The sequence below is a fragment of the Triticum urartu genome, chromosome 3 (genome assembly GCF_003073215.2).
Source record: "Triticum urartu cultivar G1812 chromosome 3, Tu2.1, whole genome shotgun sequence".
In the NCBI taxonomy this organism is placed as follows: Eukaryota; Viridiplantae; Streptophyta; class Magnoliopsida; order Poales; family Poaceae; genus Triticum; species Triticum urartu.
Genome location: NC_053024.1, coordinates 187,003,544 through 187,022,282, shown reverse-complemented (window position 1 = coordinate 187,022,282; position 18,739 = coordinate 187,003,544). Strand labels below are relative to the sequence as shown.

Genomic DNA, 18,739 nt, shown 5'->3' with positions numbered 1-18,739 from the left:
AGGTGTGTGTGATATACGTCATGCAGTTCACTCGGATGAACTGTTTGCGTTGACACAAGGGAACAGAAATGGTTCAACTTAACAAGACGTGTGTGTTGTGCGATGGGATTGCATGCGGTTCACTTGGCCGTTCAGTGTGTGACTGTGGCAACCATTCGCTCCCCAGGGGCCTCTTCGTATATGGTGGCAACCGTCCACCGACTCTTTGCCTTTCCCTCTCGATTTGGAACTTCTGTCGCACGCTATCTCTTCCTCCCTCCTCCATTTGCCTTCACCCTTCCTTCTACCATTGTTTGATCATCTTCTCCATGGAGGGAACAAGCTGAAAACGACCCCGTTATTCTTGCCCCAATCTAAATGATGACGCTGTGGAGGAACTCATTGATTGGTGCGATGTCATCACCTCGGCTAGCATGGCAGGTTCGTTCAAGACCATTCTCAACTCAACTAATAACATCATTACAAGGAACCCAAGGGTTCAGGAGCGGTTTGATCTCCCCTATCTTCTTCGCCGTGACCGTGCTAACTGGCGCGGGGATGAGGGAAGCCTCGCCTTGTGTAAGTTGATGTCGCTTGATAATGATACGTATGACGTTAAGATGCCATCGCTTGAGGGCAAGGCTTGGGCAGGTGCCAATGGAGATTGGGTTGTTTATATTGGGTACAACTGCGAGTGGGAACTTGTGAATGTGTACACTCGTCACCAGGTTCCACTTTGAAAAATCTCAGACGACTTCCCAGAGGTTGAGTAAACTGGTATTCTACGTGAGTTCAAATACGATCATGCTAACTTTCGCCTATGGAAGATAGCAATTTGTCGAGTTCCCAACCACTCTTGGGGTTATAGGAATGCTTATGTTGTCACTATCTTCGACAAGCTTGTTGTCGTCCTTCATGGTTCGACTTGATGGATATTGCTCAAAAATTAGTTTCTATACACGGATGAGTACTGTGATGCAATTCAATGAAAGGGTCTTGTGTTTGCTGCCACCACTCGTGGCACTGTTTTTGCATGGAATCCTCATGATTTCGGTACGTTTGTCTTCCACCGTAATTATAATTGTTTCATCCACATGCATGCGGGTTAGCCAGTTTCCCTTTACTAATTAACCTTCTTGTGTTTCCAAGGTCCTGTGAACATTCCACCACCTATACTTGAAAGTTTTATTCACGAGCATGAGGACGAGCAGGACCCATATACTCAGTGGCGCCTGGCAACTTATTCCGATGGATCACCTCTTCTTGTCTGTATACAAGGCACTACTGATGTTACTAAGGAAGCAGGTGTTGTCTCGTATGGTCACACTCTTCGGACCTATTCCCACATCCGTTGCACGGTATTCGGGATGTATACTAGTGTACTAGCGCCAACACCTTCTCCCTAGTTCAGTATTGAAAGTCTTGGAAGAAACTCGCTCTTCCTTAGACAAAACTATCCAATGATGGTGGAAGGTGATCCAGCTACTATTGACACAATGTTACTACCATTTATGAGAAGCAACTGTATCTATACCTCGGACATTACTATGCTTCCCTACCGTCCCAATATGGGTCCTGACATAGGCCGCTTCAACCTCGATGATCAGTCCTGCATTGGTCTCGAGATTGATAGTAGCTGGCCCTTCCCATAGAATCACTTCTGGTTCAAAGCAAGTGTTTCCAACGCCGAGGAGTGGTTGAGCTGAAGTTCATTTCATCGCTTTGTTATTTATTGTGTGAGAAAAACTTTACTAGAATGTTTTGTTGGAAATGATCTATAATCCAACGTGTATCCTCGTTGTCATTGTGGGTTGATGACTTGTTGTATGTGATCAATGGTACATTTGCATATGCGTCCATGAACTCACGCCTGCTAGTGGTGTCCATATGAACAGTGCTAGTGATTTTAGTTGCAAAAATTAGATAGTGCTAGTGATTTGTAGTTGCATATTTTGACAAATCGCAGTGTTACAAGGTTGACAAATGGCAATGTTACTAGGTAAACAAATGTCAATCTTTCTAGTTTGAGAAATGGCAACATACCCAAAATGACAGATATGCAAATCTTACCCAATTGTTTGTATGTGGTTGCACACGGGTCATGCAAAACAACCGTTTGTGTTGAAGGGATGCAGAAATCCTGCTTGGCACATTTTCCCTTGGCTTCCTAGGGAAGCTGTCGGTTTGCATACAGGTGTAATAACTAAAACGTTTGCGATGAGTTTTTTATATTTAAAAACCGTTGATGTTTTTTAAAGAAAATCATTTGATAAGTCTGTACATTAAGAGAGAAAACGCAAGTTCGTTCAAACCATATCTTTCATTCAGTCACACTACGAATTTATATTCATATGATCGAGAATTCGAGATACAGTATTAAACCCCCAAAAAACTATTTCGGGCGGCGGTGGAGGTGGCATGCCATGCCATCGTTGTCGTTGTCGTCCTCTGGGACGCCGTTGTTGAAGTCTTCATGGCAGCACAAAATGTTCTTCACTTGTAAATCAAACATCATGTCGTCGCGCGATCGACAGGCGGGGCGCGAGAGGACGGCAACTGGAGCCGCTGAGAGGTAGCAGTCGACGGCAGCGTCCCATGCCGCTGAGGGGGGGGGCACGGGCACGAGCGCGGCGGGTGCAGCCAAACGTATGGGGACCGGCGCCGCGGTTGGTGGAGGGGTGTGCACGGGCGCGGCGGCTGCAGCCAAATGCACGGGGGCCGGCGCCACGGTGGGTGGAGGGGCGTGCACGGGCACGGGCGCTGGCATGTACACGAGCTCGCGTGGGTCCGCGGAGACCTCGTTGTCGCCCGTGGCTTCCAGCTCTACGATAGTGCTTGGTGACCAGCCCATCAATGTTATGGGTAGAGTCGCTGGCGTGGGCACGGGCGCGGAGATGGGAGCTGGGACGGGAGCGGGGGCAGCAACCGACGCGGCCAGCTCATACTGGGCCATGTCCATGAGGCCCCATTCCTCCTTATTTTCTATCTTCTCCGGCTCAGAGTCGACTTCACCAAACTTGAAGACTAGTGGCAGATGATCATTCTACGCCATGGCGGTGGAGGTCTGCGGGGGGGGGGGGGGGGGGGGGGGGGGGGGGGGGGGGGGGGGGGGGGGGTAGGAGGCGAACAGTAAGGCCGCCCGTATTAAACGACGGCTTGGGCGCCATTAATGGAGAGGCAGGCGGGTGGCCATGGAAGTCAAAGGGCTCGCTTCCCAGTGAGCCTGCGTAGCGTACAGCTCGCACGCTTCCCGGTGAGCCTGCGCATTGGAGGACAGCTTGCACGCCTCTCGGTCAGCCTGCGCACCGCACTGCGCTCGCATGCCTCCCGTTCAGTCAAGGTCAAGCAGCTGTCCGCACGGCACCTCCTACAGCCATTAAAACCAACACACGTGGCGTCACATGAATGGTTAACAGAACGCACACGGTTTGAATTATACAAACGTTTGAGATTTCAAAGTGGCAGCTATTTTTTCAAAATGCCTTTGTTGGCTGTCATTATTCGAGTGCGCCTTCTCTCAAAATGGACACAAAAAATACCACATCATGTCGGGTGCCATTCCATGATAGCATGCCAAGTTTCATGAATTTCAGACGAGTTTTGTATTTACTAGAATTTAAAAACCATGCATCTCAATGTTTTGTCGGCAATCAATGGTGCCCTGGTGTTTGAAATTCATTCTCATGTCTTGCACGGAACCTAAGCATGCACCCAAGGACACAGATTTGATTTTTCAACCAATTTATATGCACTGGAGCACGTGTATTTAGTTCAAATTTGAATTATGCACATAAATGCATTGAAAACTCAGCTAATGCATAAAAATGTCCAAAAGAACCCCAAAAAATCACAAAAATTGACACAACACTCCTGCTGTTCTATGTTGACACGAGAAATTTTTTGGAAGCAATAACAGGCAGTGGATATCGTTTCGTCCCCAAAGGTGGGACGTTCCCTACCGAAACCATGATGCTTGTTGTGAGAAGTATATACCCAAACCTGCCCCGAATGGGACAACAATTTTACCACGACACGTTGATGCCGCTCCATGAAAGCATGCCAAGTTTCACGAATTTCAGACGAGTTTTGGATTTACTAGAACTTTAAAACGAGGCATCTCAATGCTTTGCCGGCAATCAACGGTGCCCTGGTGTTTGAAATCCATTCCCATTTCTTGCATGTGACCTAAGCATGCACCCAAGGACACATATTTGATTTTTCAACCAATTTATATGCACTGGAGCATGTGCATGTAGTTCAAATTTGAATTATGCACATAAATGCATTAAAAACTCAGTTAATGCATAAAAATGTCCAAACGAACCGTGGAAAATCCCAAAAATTGACACAACACTCCTGTTGTTCTATGTTGACACGAGAAATTTTTTGAAAGCAATAAGAGGCAATCGATATCGTTTTGTCCCCAAAGATGGGATGTTCCCTACCGAAACCATCATGCTTGTTGTGAGAAGCTCTGGTTTATGGGAAGCATATACCCGAACCTGCCCCAAATGGGACAAATTTTTTAACACGACATGTTGATGCCGCTCCATGATAGCATGCCAAGTTTCATGAATTTCAGACGAGTTTTGGATTTACTAGAATTCAAAAACCATGCATCTCAACATTTTGCCGGCAATCAAGAGTGCCCTGGTGTTTGAATTTCATTCCCATCTCTTGCATGGGACCTATAAATTCACCCAAGGACACAGATTGGATTTTTCAACCAACCTTAGTGCATTGGAGCATGTGCATGTAGTTCAATTTTTAATTATGCACATAAATGCATTGAAAACTTAGGGCGTGTTCTGGACTCCTCCCAACTCCACCGAATCCACAATTTCAACTTCTGGAGCGAGCTCCTCACTTCATCTGGCGATAGAAAAGCGTTCGGGAGCGAGGCTGGCTTGTCCCAGCGCTGCAGCCCAGCTGGGAGGCCAGAAGCCTGTTGGGCGCTCCTTTTGGGCTGGTTGTAGGCAGCCCATTAGGAAGCAAATTTCCTATTTGTACAAAGTTGTGATGGTTTGGGCTGGCTGGACGCAAAAAGTAACAAACAAGTTGTATGTGGTGACGCCTTGGGCTTGCATGCACAGTTTTTTTCCAGTAGCTATTTGCAGCGATTTTGGCTACACAGGAACATGTACAGAGAGCATTTCTTGGGCACATGGAGCAACAAATGTACAACAAACATGTATTTTTTGAAAGTTCCCAAATTTTCTCAGCTAACATAATTTATAATTTAGTAGAAACTAGTTCTCTCATGTGTCATACAGCAAAAGCTACATTTGCATATAAGTTTGCAATATGGTCACACATCTAAAATCACGAACATGATTACTTCACCAAGTAAGAGCAATGGCGGTAGCTAGTTCATGCCTAAACAAATCCATGTTAGGACCACTTTCTGCCGTTGTTGAAACATCCGATGCATTTGAAGGAATAGCATACTTCTTGTATCTATCAGGAATGGTTGGAACATAATCCAGATCCCTCTCACATCGAAGAAAGTGGAGATCCTCTTTGTCATGGAGGCGGACGTAGTTGTGTAGTGTCATGGTAGCCGCAACAATCATTTTTTGTGTTGCAATCGAGTAGTTTGGCATCTTGAGCAAGATTTTCCATTTCATCTTCCACACACCAAAGGTTCTCTCTATGGTATTGCGCTTGGAAGAGTGGATCCGGTTGAACTTCTCTACGGGAGTAGTTGGGGGCGCACCTCTTTGGAAGTCGGGAACGTGATAGCGTTCTCCTTTGTAGGGTGCTAGATAGCCATCTCTATTAGGATAACCGGCGTCTACAAGGTAGTACTTGCCTACACAAAGTAACAACAAATTAACATGATTGTGAGTTGGAGGATATGTTACATAAGTTACAACAACAAGAAATGCTAACCCTTGGGAGGATGTGGGAATGTGGCCTTGTCATTTTCAATAGCATGGAATAGCACACTTGTGTCATGCATAGAACCCGGTTGTCCAATTGAAGCATATGTGAAATGCATATCAAAGTCGCATACTACCATCACATTCTGAGTTGTTGCACCCGTTCTTCCAATGTACCTTACTTTTGACGGTCCCTCCGGAATAGAAGCCCTAACATGTGTCCCATCTATTGCACCAATGCAGTCTTTGAGGTGAGGATAAGCCCGTTTGTCACGCTTAATCCTATCATGCACAATGTGAAAATTTGGGTCTTGAGGCCTAATGTAGTGAGATGACATCTTGATCACACAATGTAGAACCTCATGGAACTTACGGTGGACTGTATCTGCTCCATGTTTGAAACGGTTTTGGGTCCTCCTATTTGATTCACAACCCCCCAAGGTCCACAAGAACATAGCAAGAGACTCATAAGTGGTAACAAAGCATGTTTCTTTGAGGTCGTACTCCGCCACCAACTTGTCATGAAGATCAAAGAACACATGTGCATTCATTCTCAACATTGTGTACGTCTCTCCGGGTGTGCCAATAGTCTCTTGCAACCATTCAAAACCAGTCAACCTAGATGTCCTAGGCTCGGCCTTCATGACCCAACTTTTACAATACTTACCAACTATGGATGACACACCTGAACAACGCATGTCCATATCATGTTGATATTGGAAAACCATAATTTTCTTTCTTTCATAATGAGTGTCATCATCACTTTCACTATCCGATGACATCTGCATATAAACAATCACCAACATATGAAACACAAGTTAGCACAAATTGGATCAACAACATAGACATAATGCATACATAAATAGAAAACACTACGCTCAACAACATAGACACAAAAGATGGTTCCACAATGCCTACATAAATATATGGAATGGTATCAAGTAGTTCCCATAAGTAGCAAACATTAGGCTCAATAACATAGACATAAAAGATGGTTCAACATAAAAGACACAAATAGTTTTGATAGCAAAGGATAATCAACCATCACACATAGATGGAATCTGAAGTAAATACTTCCCATACTTCAACTCATACTTCCTACGCAACCAACCCTTCCGAGAGGAAAGAGGCATGTAAAGAAACATCTTCCTTTGCGCCCTCTTCACAAACAATTCGCTAGCCATGAAGAACTCATCAGTATCAACTGCTGCACCACAAGCAATGACTTCATCCATGACCGAGGTGACACAATTCGCCTCATCTTGCTTTAGGAAAGACTGAAATGATGAGTGAGAAGCCTCGGCAATGTCACCAATCCTTGTAACTTGCTCACACATCACTTGGGCAGTCTTGGGTTTCTTGTTCTTCTCTGGAATGATGATTCCAAGCCTCACTTTAGATGAAGTAGGTGTTGCCTGAGATGCTTGTTCTTCCGTATCATCCAAATCAAGATCCTCGATCTCATCAACATTGATGGATTCTTTCACTACCGCACTAGAGGGGGGAGGTATGCCAGAAGAGGGATTTCCCAATGGTCACTACCATCGGTTGTGATATCTCCAAAAATAACCCGCAACTTTTCTTCATTAGCAAGTCCTTTCTTCTTAAACTTGCCACAACCTTTAATATCCTGTAATACAACAAGTGAAACACATTATTAGTAAATAAAAAGATATGGCTAAAATAAGATACATGATACAACAGCCAAAGAACTCACAATTTTAGCCTTCTTCCACCACTCATCATCTTGTGACACGGTGTTGTTCACATAGTCCCATCCGGCTCCGGTCTCCCGAAACTTGAGTTTCTTGAACAAGGTGAAATCAGCTTTAAGCTTGTCCCATTTGTTTTTCAATTGCGTGTGTGTGTAGTCAAGCCCGGTTCTCATCTTAAATTGTCTTGTCACCTCATCAAATGCATTTGGGGTCAAATAATTGCCTGGCCTATTTTCAGTGTCCACTTGGTCGGCGAACAACTCACATACAATCTTAGTGTTCTCAACGCTCCATTCAGCAGTCATGCTTGACACTTCTCTACGAAAATGCATGTCACATTGGACCTCACATGTACAAGGATAATATGAAAACTGAAGTTTTTTGCAAAGCCAAAATCATGTCATAACTGAACTATACTTCAGAAATAAAGTAATATCTTAACAGAGCAGTACATATACTAGTTTACACTGTTAATATCTTAGCAGTACACATATTTAATCCTGACAGAGGCCCATATCTTAGCAGTACATATACCAAAGGTTGAACTCCCTAAATCAAAAGTACCATAAGATCTTGAATTATACTAGACAACAAGACCCATCACAGGGATTTGTGCTTTAATCGCCACCTGAATGAGGCGCACTGCAAATTACCCATAAAAATTCAGTTTACATACACTGCACAAAAATTCAGTCATCCATGTACTAGTTCTCCATGTACAAAAATACAGTCTTCCACTACGACACACTTCACATATCACATTCGTACTCCATGTACTGCTAATATCTTAGTACACATACACTGCTATATCTTAGTACACATACAGTGCACAAAAATTCAGTTTCCATGAACAGTACAGTACAGAGTAAACGAACACCATGTCTTCCATAGGTTCAGTCAATGGGAGCTCACCTTGTGGTTTGGGCGAGGGCTCTCAGCCTTCGGACTGCTGCTCCTGGCTCCGGCGGTTGTCTCGGGCATCAACGGCGTCCGGGCGAGGTCGCCATTTCCATGTGGTCGCTGCTCCAAGCTGGTGGCGGGACGAGCGCCGCTAAGCACGGGATCCTACGGCAACGAGGCCGGGATCTCCGGATCTGTAGGCGGAGGAGGGGATCCGGCCGACGACCGGGGGTAGCGGGCGTGGCGGCGCGACTGGCAGCGGCGGTGAGGGTTCAAGTGGGATAGTGGTGGGCGTGAACGAGGAAGGAGCAGAGGCAAAACTGTTCGAGAGAGAGGGCTGCTGGCTTGTTCTATTAGCGAGACGTGGGGTCAGCGCCAATCGTTTTCCTTGGTGGTGGCAAAGGTTGTAAATAGGCGGAACTCCAGCTTCCACGAATTAGTGAAGCTCGGTTTTCGTCGCTCCACAAAAATGAACTACGGCCCAAGACAGCTTCAGGATTTCAGCTTCGTGGAGCTAATCCGTTCGGCAGCGTTTTCTATCTGGAGTTTGTGAAGCTGGGAGTGGGAGAGGTTCAGAACAGGCCCTTAGTTAATGAATAAAAATGTCCAAATGAATCCCGAAAAATCCCAAAAATTGACACAATACTCCTGTTGTTCTATGTGGACAATAGAAAAAATTTGAAAGCAATAAGAGCCAATGGATATCGTTTCATCCCCGAAGGTGGGACGTTCCCTACCGAAACCATCATGCTTGTTGTAAGAATCTCTGGTTTGTGAGAAGCATATGCCCGAACCTGCCCCAAATGGGACAAATTTTTTAACACGCCATGTTGATGCCGCTCCATGATAGCATGCCAAGTTTCATGAATTTCATACGAGTTTTGGATTTACTAGAATTTAAAAACCAGGCATCTCAACGTTTTGCCGGCAATCAACAATGCCCTGGTGTTTGAATTTCATTCCCATCTCTTGCATGGGACCTAGAAATTCACCCAAGGACACACATGTGATTTTCAACCAACCTTAGTGCATTGGAGCATCTCCTTGTAGTTCAAATTTGAATTATGCACATAAAATGCCTAGAAAACCCAGTTAATGCATAAAAAAGGCCAAACGAACCCCGAAAAATTCCAAGATTGAACACAACACTCCTGTTGTTCTGTGTTGACACTAGAAAATTTTTGAAAGCAATAAGAGGCAATGCATAGCATCCTGTCCCCAAAGGTGGTACATTCCCTATCGAAACCATCATGCTTGTTGTGAGAAGCTCTGGTTTGTGAGAAGCTTATATCCGAACCTGCCCCAAATGGACAAAATTTTCACCATGACATGTTGATGCCGCTCCATGATAGCATGCCAAGTTTCATGAATTTCATACGAGTTTTGGATTTACTAGAATTTAAAAACCAGGCATCTCAATGTTTTGCCGGCAATCAACAATGCCCTGGTGTTTGAATTTCATTCCCATCTCTTGCATGGGACCTAGAAATTCACCCAAGGACACACATGTGATTTTTCTTCAACCAACTTTGGTGCATTGGAGCATGTGCTTGTAGTTCAAATTTGAATTATGCACATAAAATGCCTAGAAAACCCAGTTAATGTATAAAAAAAGGCCAAACGAACCCCGAAAAATTCCAAGATTGAACACAACACTCCTGTTGTTCTATGTTGACACTAGAAAATTTTTGAAAGTAATAAGAGGCAACGGATATCGTCCTATCACCAAAGGTGGTACGTTCCCTATCGAAACCATCATGCTTGTTGTGAGAAGCTTATACCCAAACCTGCTCCAGATGGGACAAAAATTTCACCACAGCATGCTGATGCCGCTCCATGATAGCATGCCAAGTTTCATGAATTTCAGACGAGTTTTGGATTTACTAGAATTTAAAAACCAGGTATCTCAACGTTTTGCCGGCAATCAATAGTGCCATGGTGTTTGAATTTCATTCCCATCTCTTGCATGGGACCTAGAAATTCACCCAAGGACACACATGTGATTTTTCAACCAACTTTGGTGCATTGGAGCATGTGCTTGTAGTTCAAATTTGAATTATGCACATAAAATGCCTAGAAAACCCAGTTAATGTATAAAAAAAGGCCAAACGAACCCCGAAAAATTCCAAGATTGAACACAACACTCCTGTTGTTCTATGTTGACACTAGAAAATTTTTGAAAGTAATAAGAGGCAACGGATATCGTCCTATCACCAAAGGTGGTACGTTCCCTATCGAAACCATCATGCTTGTTGTGAGAAGCTTATACCCAAACCTGCTCCAGATGGGACAAAAATTTCACCACAGCATGCTGATGCCGCTCCATGATAGCATGCCAAGTTTCATGAATTTCAGACGAGTTTTGGATTTACTAGAATTTAAAAACCAGGTATCTCAACGTTTTGCCGGCAATCAATAGTGCCATGGTGTTTGAATTTCATTCCCATCTCTTGCATGGGACCTAGAAATTCACCCAAGGACACACATGTGATTTTTCAACCAACTTTGGTGCATTGGAGCATGTGCTTGTAGTTCAAATTTGAATTATGCACATGAAATGCCTAGAAAACCCAGTTAATGTATAAAAAATGCCAAACGAACCCCGAAAAATTCATTCCCATTTCTTCCATGGGACCTAAGCATGCACTGAAGGACATAGATTTGATTTTTCAACCAATATGTATGCACCGGACCATGTGCATGTAGTTTAATTTTGAATTGTGCACCTGAAATGGCTAGAAAACTAGTTTAATGTATGAAATGTCCAAACGAATCCTGAATTGAATGTTCACTGCAGATAAGAGGCCTTGCAATTCAAACACCGTCCATTGCCGATGTGACCCCATTTTGTAATTCAAATCAAGCAGATCCCACACATTTTATTGTCACCAACCGTGTGAGATGTGGTACAAAATATCTTGGAGCACCGTTGGTGTATAGTACGCCTATGGCTTACGCGAGAAGGTGTGTCGGCTACAGTCCACAGCCGGTGTGTCAAGCACACTAGCTTGCTCCCCCAAACTCCCGCCTCTGCATCCCTCGCAATATCAAAAATATCTACTGCCTAGAAGGTTTTAATGTTTGATAGCACACGATTAGTATGTGCGGACCGTGTGCGATGTCTGTTACTCCCGCTCTGCTTCAGTCCCTTGATTCAAATTTTCAGTAGCCCCGACATTTTACTCCCGCCTCTGCATCCCTCGCAATCTCAAAAATATCTGCTCGCCCTTGATCCAAATTTTCAGTAGCCCCGCCTTGTTACTCCCGCCTAGTAAAATTTTCAGTTGCCGCAGTATTTCCTCAAACACAACCTCCGCTCACACATACACACACAACCCTCGAAACCATTGGTAGGTCGCCGCCATCGTCGGCGCCTCCATCCTCAACCTATGCATGTGTGCCAGGGAGCTCGAGTAGCCAATGGCCAAAAGGAGGTTTATCGCGGCCTTTTTGCCCGACGCCAGCGAGGTGGCCGCCGAGGTGTCCCCGGCGTCCTCCGCAGGCCCGATCAGCCGTCGCCGGTCCCCTAATCCGCTCACCGCCACACCCCTACGCCAGTTCGAGGACTTCCCCGTCCTCCCCGGACCCGGCAGCCGACGAAGTCCTGCTTCGGGGTCCGGCAGCGGAGATGGGGGACGTGGGTCGTCGCGATTACATATCAAGAGACCCACACCCGCCGTGACTTGGTAGCTTCCACATGGCCGAGCTCGCGGCCATGGAGTATGACCGCTAGCAGGTCCGCTACCACAGCGTGGCGGCTAGGCTCAATTTCCCCTTCAGCACATGTCTTGTCCACCTCGTTCCGCTGGAGCCAGGGGTGGTGAGCTCGACTATGGCGCGGGAGGACCGCGACGCGTGGGAGCGTCTTGAGGCCGAGGCTGCCGACGAGGCCTACATGCAAGAGCTCCGCCGGCAGCACCCGGAGCTCGTGGAGGCGAAGCGGGTAATCTTTCTTGGCGCGGAGGGCGGAGAGGTTATCGCGCTCTCCTCCGATGACGAGGTCGAAGGCGGCGAGGACGGTGGGGCGGAGGGCGGCGAGGTTATCACGCTCTCCTCTGATGACAAGGTCAAAGGAGGCGGCGACGGCGGTGCGGAGGGCGTCGAGGTGGGCCTCGAGGATGAGGAGATCGATGTCGACGAGTGGAGGAGTGCCTTCCCCAACGACCCCGACGATAGTACTGGCCCGGACCCAGCTCGCGGCACACCGTACATGACGAGGAAGGATTGGCTCGACCTCTACTTCGACCGAAAGTAGTTTAGCTTAGTTTAAATTTATGTTTTATGTTCGGTTATGCAAAACTATCTATGTCTATGTTTGAATGCATGCTACTTTCGGTTGAACCTGCTTTGAACTTGATCAAGTTGAAGTTTACAACCTTAAGTTTAGGGGATCGACTAGAAAAGGCCAAAAATTGTTGGAGTATATATATATATATATATATCCACTAAGGGTTTTAGTCCTTTAACTTTTTAAGGATCGCCTAGAGATGTCCTTATGACTTGTTTATTTCAGTTCTACACAATGTGATGCTCTATATGTGCAACTATTTGCTGTGCAGTTCAATTTCATCAATAACAGTTTCAACAATACCACTATGAATTGCGATATTTGGTTGCTATTAAGAATATTGCAGTTAACATGCCTTTTCGTTTTTCAATTGTTGTTTAGCAACATGCATTGTACTGAATGACTAAATATGCAATCCTAGGCTACATAGCAACAAGGAAGAGTGTTACCTTAATGTTCTGATGATGTCTAGACATACATGTTATAAAATATTATATAATGGGATGGATGGAGTGTTGTACTACATCATTTTTCAATTGTAGTTTAGCTTCTAATATTAAATTGGTGCTTTTAGGTACATATATCATTGTCAAAGATCCACACTTCGACCCTTTCTGCGTATGGGGAAATGAGATATTCATGAACCAGCATCAAGTGAGGAAGCTGATAAAGATTGTTACTAAAATGGGTCAAAAGATGTCAATCAAACTATTTGTTTACACTTTATGCAAGACAATAGTGAACTGCAGGATGGTAAGTAAGAACCCTGTAGCCTTCTTTTTACTGCCCATAATGAGTTGTGTTAGATGACGATATCTGAATCTTTTTTCTTTTGCAGTGGATCCTGAAGCAGTTTACTCAAGATTACCTCTCAAACTACATGATTGGCGGCCGGCCATCACAAGGTGTTGGACTAGAGTCCTGCATGCCTTCTGCATCCAGGAGAGCGCAATAGGGCCATTCCACTTCACCTTGTTCAGCAACTGGAATGTCTGTTGATACGTCTCCAACATATCTATAATTTTTTATTGTTCCATGCTACTATATTATCTGTTTTGGATGTTTACGGGCTTTATTATACACTTTTATATTATTTTTGCGACTAACCAATTAACCGAAAGCCCAGTGCAAATTGCTGTTTTTGTCTATTTCAGTGTTTCGCAGAAAAGGAATATCAAACGAAATCCAAACGGAATGAAACCTTCGCGAGGATCTTTTATGGAACAAACGAGATCCAGGAGACTTGGAGTGGACATCAAGGAAGCAGCGAGGAGGCCACGAGGTAGGGCAGCACACCCAGGGGGCCAAGCGGGCAACCCACCCTCGTGGGCCCCTCGCAGCTCCACCGACCTACTTCTTTCGCCTATATATACTCTTATACCCTAAAAATATCCAGGGGAGCCACGAAACCACTTTTGCACCACCACAACCTTCTGTACCCGTGAGACCCCATCTAGGGACCTTTTTCGGCGATTTGACGAAGGGGGAATTGATCACGGAGGGCTTCTACATCAACACCATAGCCTCTCCGATAATGTGTGAGTAGTTTACCACAGACCTTCGGGTCCATAGTTATTAGCTAGATGGCTTCTTCTCTCTCTTTGGATCTCAATACAAAGTTCTCCTCGATGTTCTTGGAGATCTATTCGATGTAATTCTTTTTGCGGTGTGTTTGCCAAGATCCGATGAATTTTGGGTTTATGATTAAGATTATCTATGAACAATATTTGATTCTTCTCTGAATTCTTATATGCATGATTTGGTATCTTTGCAAGTCTCTTCGAATTATCAGTTTGGTTTGACCTAATAGATTGATCTTTCTTGCAATGGGAGAAGTGCTTAGCTTTGGTTCAATCTTGCGGTGTCCTTTCCCGGTGACAGCAGGGGCAGCAAGGCACGTATTGTATTGTTGCCATCGAGGATAAAAAGATGGGGTTTATATCATATTGCTTGAGTTTATCCCTCTACATCATGTCATCTTGCCTAATGCGTTACTCTGTTCTTACGAACTTAATACTCTAGATGCATGCTGGATAACAGTCGATGTGTGGAGTAATAGTTGTAGATGCAGAATCATTTCGGTCTACTTGACACGGACGTGATGCCTATGTTCATGATCATGCCTAGATATCATCATAACTACGCGCTTTTCTATCAATTGCTCGGTAGTAATTTGTTCATCCACCGTAATATATGCTATCTTGAGAGAAGCCACTAGTGAAACCTATGGCCCCCGGGTCTACTTTACATCATATAAGTTTCCGATCTACAATTCTAGTTTACTATTTATTTTGCAATCTTTACTTTTCAATCTATAAAAAAATACCAAAAATATTTATCTTATTATCTCTATCAGATCTCACTTTCGTAAGTGACCGTGAAGGGATTGACAACCCCTTTATCGCGTTGGTTGCAAGGTTCTTGTTTGTTTGTGCAGGTACTAGGTGACTTGTGTGTAGTATCCTACTGGATTGATACATTGGTTCTCAAAAACTGAGGGAAATACTTACGCTACTTTGCTGCATCACCCTTTTGAAGGAAATATGCCCTAGAGGCAATAATAAAGTTATTGTTTATTTCCTTATATCATGATAAATGTTTATTATTCATGCTAGAATTGTATTACCCAAAAACTTAGTACATGTGTGAATACATAGACAAACAGAGTATCACTAGTTTGCCTCTACTTGACTAGCTCGTTGAATCAATGATGGTTGTGTTTCCTAACCATAGACATGAGTTGTCATTTGATTAACGGGATCACATCATTAGAGAATGATGTGATTGACTTGACCCATCCGTTAGCTTAGCATGATGATCGTTTAGTTTGTTGCTATTGCTTTCTCCATAACTTATACATGTTCCTATGACTATGAGATCATGCAACTCCCGAATACCGGAGGAACACTTTGTGTGCTACCAAATGTCACAATGTAACTGGGTGATTATAAAGGTGCTCTACAAGTGTCTCCAATGCTGTTTGTTGAGTTGTCATAGATCGAGATTAGGATTTGTCACTCCGAGTATCGGAGAGGTATCTCTGGGCCCTCTCGGTAATGCACGTCACTATAATCCTTGCAAGCATTGTGACTAATGAGTTAGTTGTGGGATGATGCATCACGGAACGAGTAAAGAGACTTGCCGGTAACGAGATTGAACTAGGTATTGATATACTAACGATCAAATCTCGGGCAAGTAACATACCGATGACAAAGGGAACAACGTATGTTGTTATGCGGTTTGACCGATAAAGATCTTCGAAGAATATGTAGGAACCAATATGAACATCCAGGTTCCGCATTGGTTATTGACCGGAGATGTGTATCGGTTATGTCTACATAGTTCTTGAACCCGTAGGGTCCGCACGCTTAACGTTCGGTGACGATCGTATTATGAGTTTATGTGTTTTGATGTACCAAAGGTAGTTCGGAGTCCCGGATATGATCACGGACATGACGAGGAGTCTCAAAATGCTCGAGACATAAAGATCGATATATTGGACGACTATATTTGGACATCAGAATGGTTCCGGGTGAGATCGGCCATTTACTAATGTATCGGGAGGTTACCGGAACCCCCCGGGAGGTATATGGGCCTTATTGGGCCATAGTGGGAGAGAGGAGAAGGAAGCAAAGGAGGGGGCGCCCCCCCCCCAAGCCCAATCCGAATTGGGAAGCCCCCCCCCCCTTTACTTCCTCCTTCCTCCCCCTTCCTTCTCTCCTAATCCAACTAGGAAAGGGGGGAATCCTACTCCCGGTGGGAGTAGGACTCCCCTTGGGGAGCGCCTAGGAGGCCGGCCCCCTCCCCCTCCTCCACTCCTTTATATATGGGGGAGGGGGCACCCCATGGACACACAAGTTGATCATTAATCTCTTAGTTGTCTGCGATGCCCCCCTCCACCATAATCCACCTCGGTCATATCGTAGCGGTGCTTAGGCAAAGCCCTGTTCTGGTAGAATCATCATCACCATCATCACGCCGTCGTGCTGACGAAGCTCTCCCTCGACACTCTACTAGATCATGAGTTCGTGGGATGTCACCAAGCTGAACGTGTGTAGATGGCGGAGGTGTCGTACCTTCGGTGCTAGGATCGGTCGATCGTGAAGACGTACGACTACATCAACCGCGTTGTCATAACGCTTCTGCTTACATGGACAACACTCTTCCCTCTCGTTGTTATGCATCACCATGATCTTGCGTGTGCATAGGAATTTCTTTGAAATTACTACGTTCCCCAACAGTGGTATCAGAGCCAGGTTTATGCATAGATGTTATATGCACGAGTAGAACACAAAGGAGTTGTGGGCGTGGCTGTATACATATTGCTTGCCGTCACTAGTTGATTCTTGATTTGGTGGTATTGTTGGATGAAGCGGCCTAGACCGACATTACGCGTACGCTTGCGCGAGACTGGTTCTACCGACATGCTTCGCACACAGGTGGCTGCTGGGTGTCAGTTTCTCCAACTTTAGTTGAATCAGATTCAATGAACAGGGTTCTTCCTGAAGATCAAAAAACAATCACTATACCGCGTTGTGGTTTTTGATGCGTAGGTAAGATCGGTTCTTGCTCAGCCCGTAGCAGCCACGTAAAACTTGCAACAAGAAAGTAGAGGACGTCTAACTTGTTTTTGCAGGGCATGTTGTGATGTGATATGGTCAAGACATGATGCTAAATTTTATTGTATGAGATGATCATGTTTTGTAACACAGTTATTGGTAACTGGCAGGAGCCATATGGTTGTCGCTTTATTGTATGAAATGCAATCGCCATGTAATTGCTTTACTTTATCACTAAGCGGTAGCAATAGTCCTAGAAGCAATAGTTGGCGAGATGACAATGATGCTTCGATGGAGATCAAGGTGTCAAGCCGGTGATGATGATGATCATGACGGTGCTTTGGAGATGGAGATAAAGGCACAAGATGATGATGGCCATATCATATCACTTATATTGATTGCATGTGATGTTTATCCTTTATGCATCTTATTTTGCTTAGTTCATCGGTAGCATTATAAGATGATCTCTCACTAAATTTCAAGGTATAAGTGTTCTCCCTGAGTATGCACCGTTGCTACAGTTCGTCGTGCCGAGACACCACGTGATGATCGGGTGTGATAAGCTCTACGTTCACATACAACGGGTGCAAGCCAGTTTTGCACACGCAGAATACTCGGGTTAAACTTGACGAGCCTAGCATATGTAGATATGGCCTCGGAACACTGGAGACCGGAAGGTCGAGCGTGAATCATATACTAGATATGATCAACATAGTGATGTTCACCATTGAAAACTACTCCATCTCACGTGATAATCGGACATGGTTTAGTTGATTTGGATCACGTGATCATTTAGATGGCTAGAGGGATGTCTATCCAAGTGGGAGTTCTTAAGTAATATGATTATTGAAATTTAATTTATCATGAACTTAGTCCTGGTAGTATTTGCATAACTATGTTGTAGATCAATAGCTCGCGATGTAGCTCCCTATTTATTTTCGATATGTTCCTAGAGATAAAATAAGTTGAAAAATGTTAGTAGCAATGATGCGGACTAGCTCCGTGATCTGAGGATTATCCTCATTGCTGCACAGAAATATTATGTCCTTGATTCACCGCTAGGTGACATACCTATTGCAGGAGCAGATGCAGACATTATGAACGTTTGACAATGCTCGGTATGATGACTACTTGATAGTTTAGTGCACCATGCTTTACAGCTTAGAACTGGGACTTCAAAAACGTTTTAAACGCCACGGAACATATAAGATGTTCCAAGAGTTGAAACTAGTATTTCAGACTCATGCCCGTGTCGATAGGTATGAGACCTCTCACAGTACTTTGCCTACAAGATGGAGGAGAATAGCTCAACCAATGAGCATGTGGTCAGATTGTCTGAGTACTACAATTGCTTGAATCAAGTGGGAGTTAATCTTCCAGATAAGATAGTAATTGATAAAGTTCTCTAGTCACTAT

General features: G+C 44.5%; 1 long non-coding RNA gene across 1 annotated transcript; it reads right to left on the bottom strand.

Moving 5' to 3' along the window:
- Positions 1-6,753: 6,753 nt before the first annotated feature.
- On the bottom strand, positions 6,754-9,049 carry LOC125548243. Its single transcript, XR_007300954.1, has 3 exons — positions 8,489-9,049; positions 7,579-7,894; positions 6,754-7,491 (listed from the first exon to the last, which is right to left on the bottom strand). It is a non-coding gene; the product is annotated as an uncharacterized LOC125548243 (long non-coding RNA).
- Between the last annotated feature and the right edge of the window lie 9,690 nt (positions 9,050-18,739).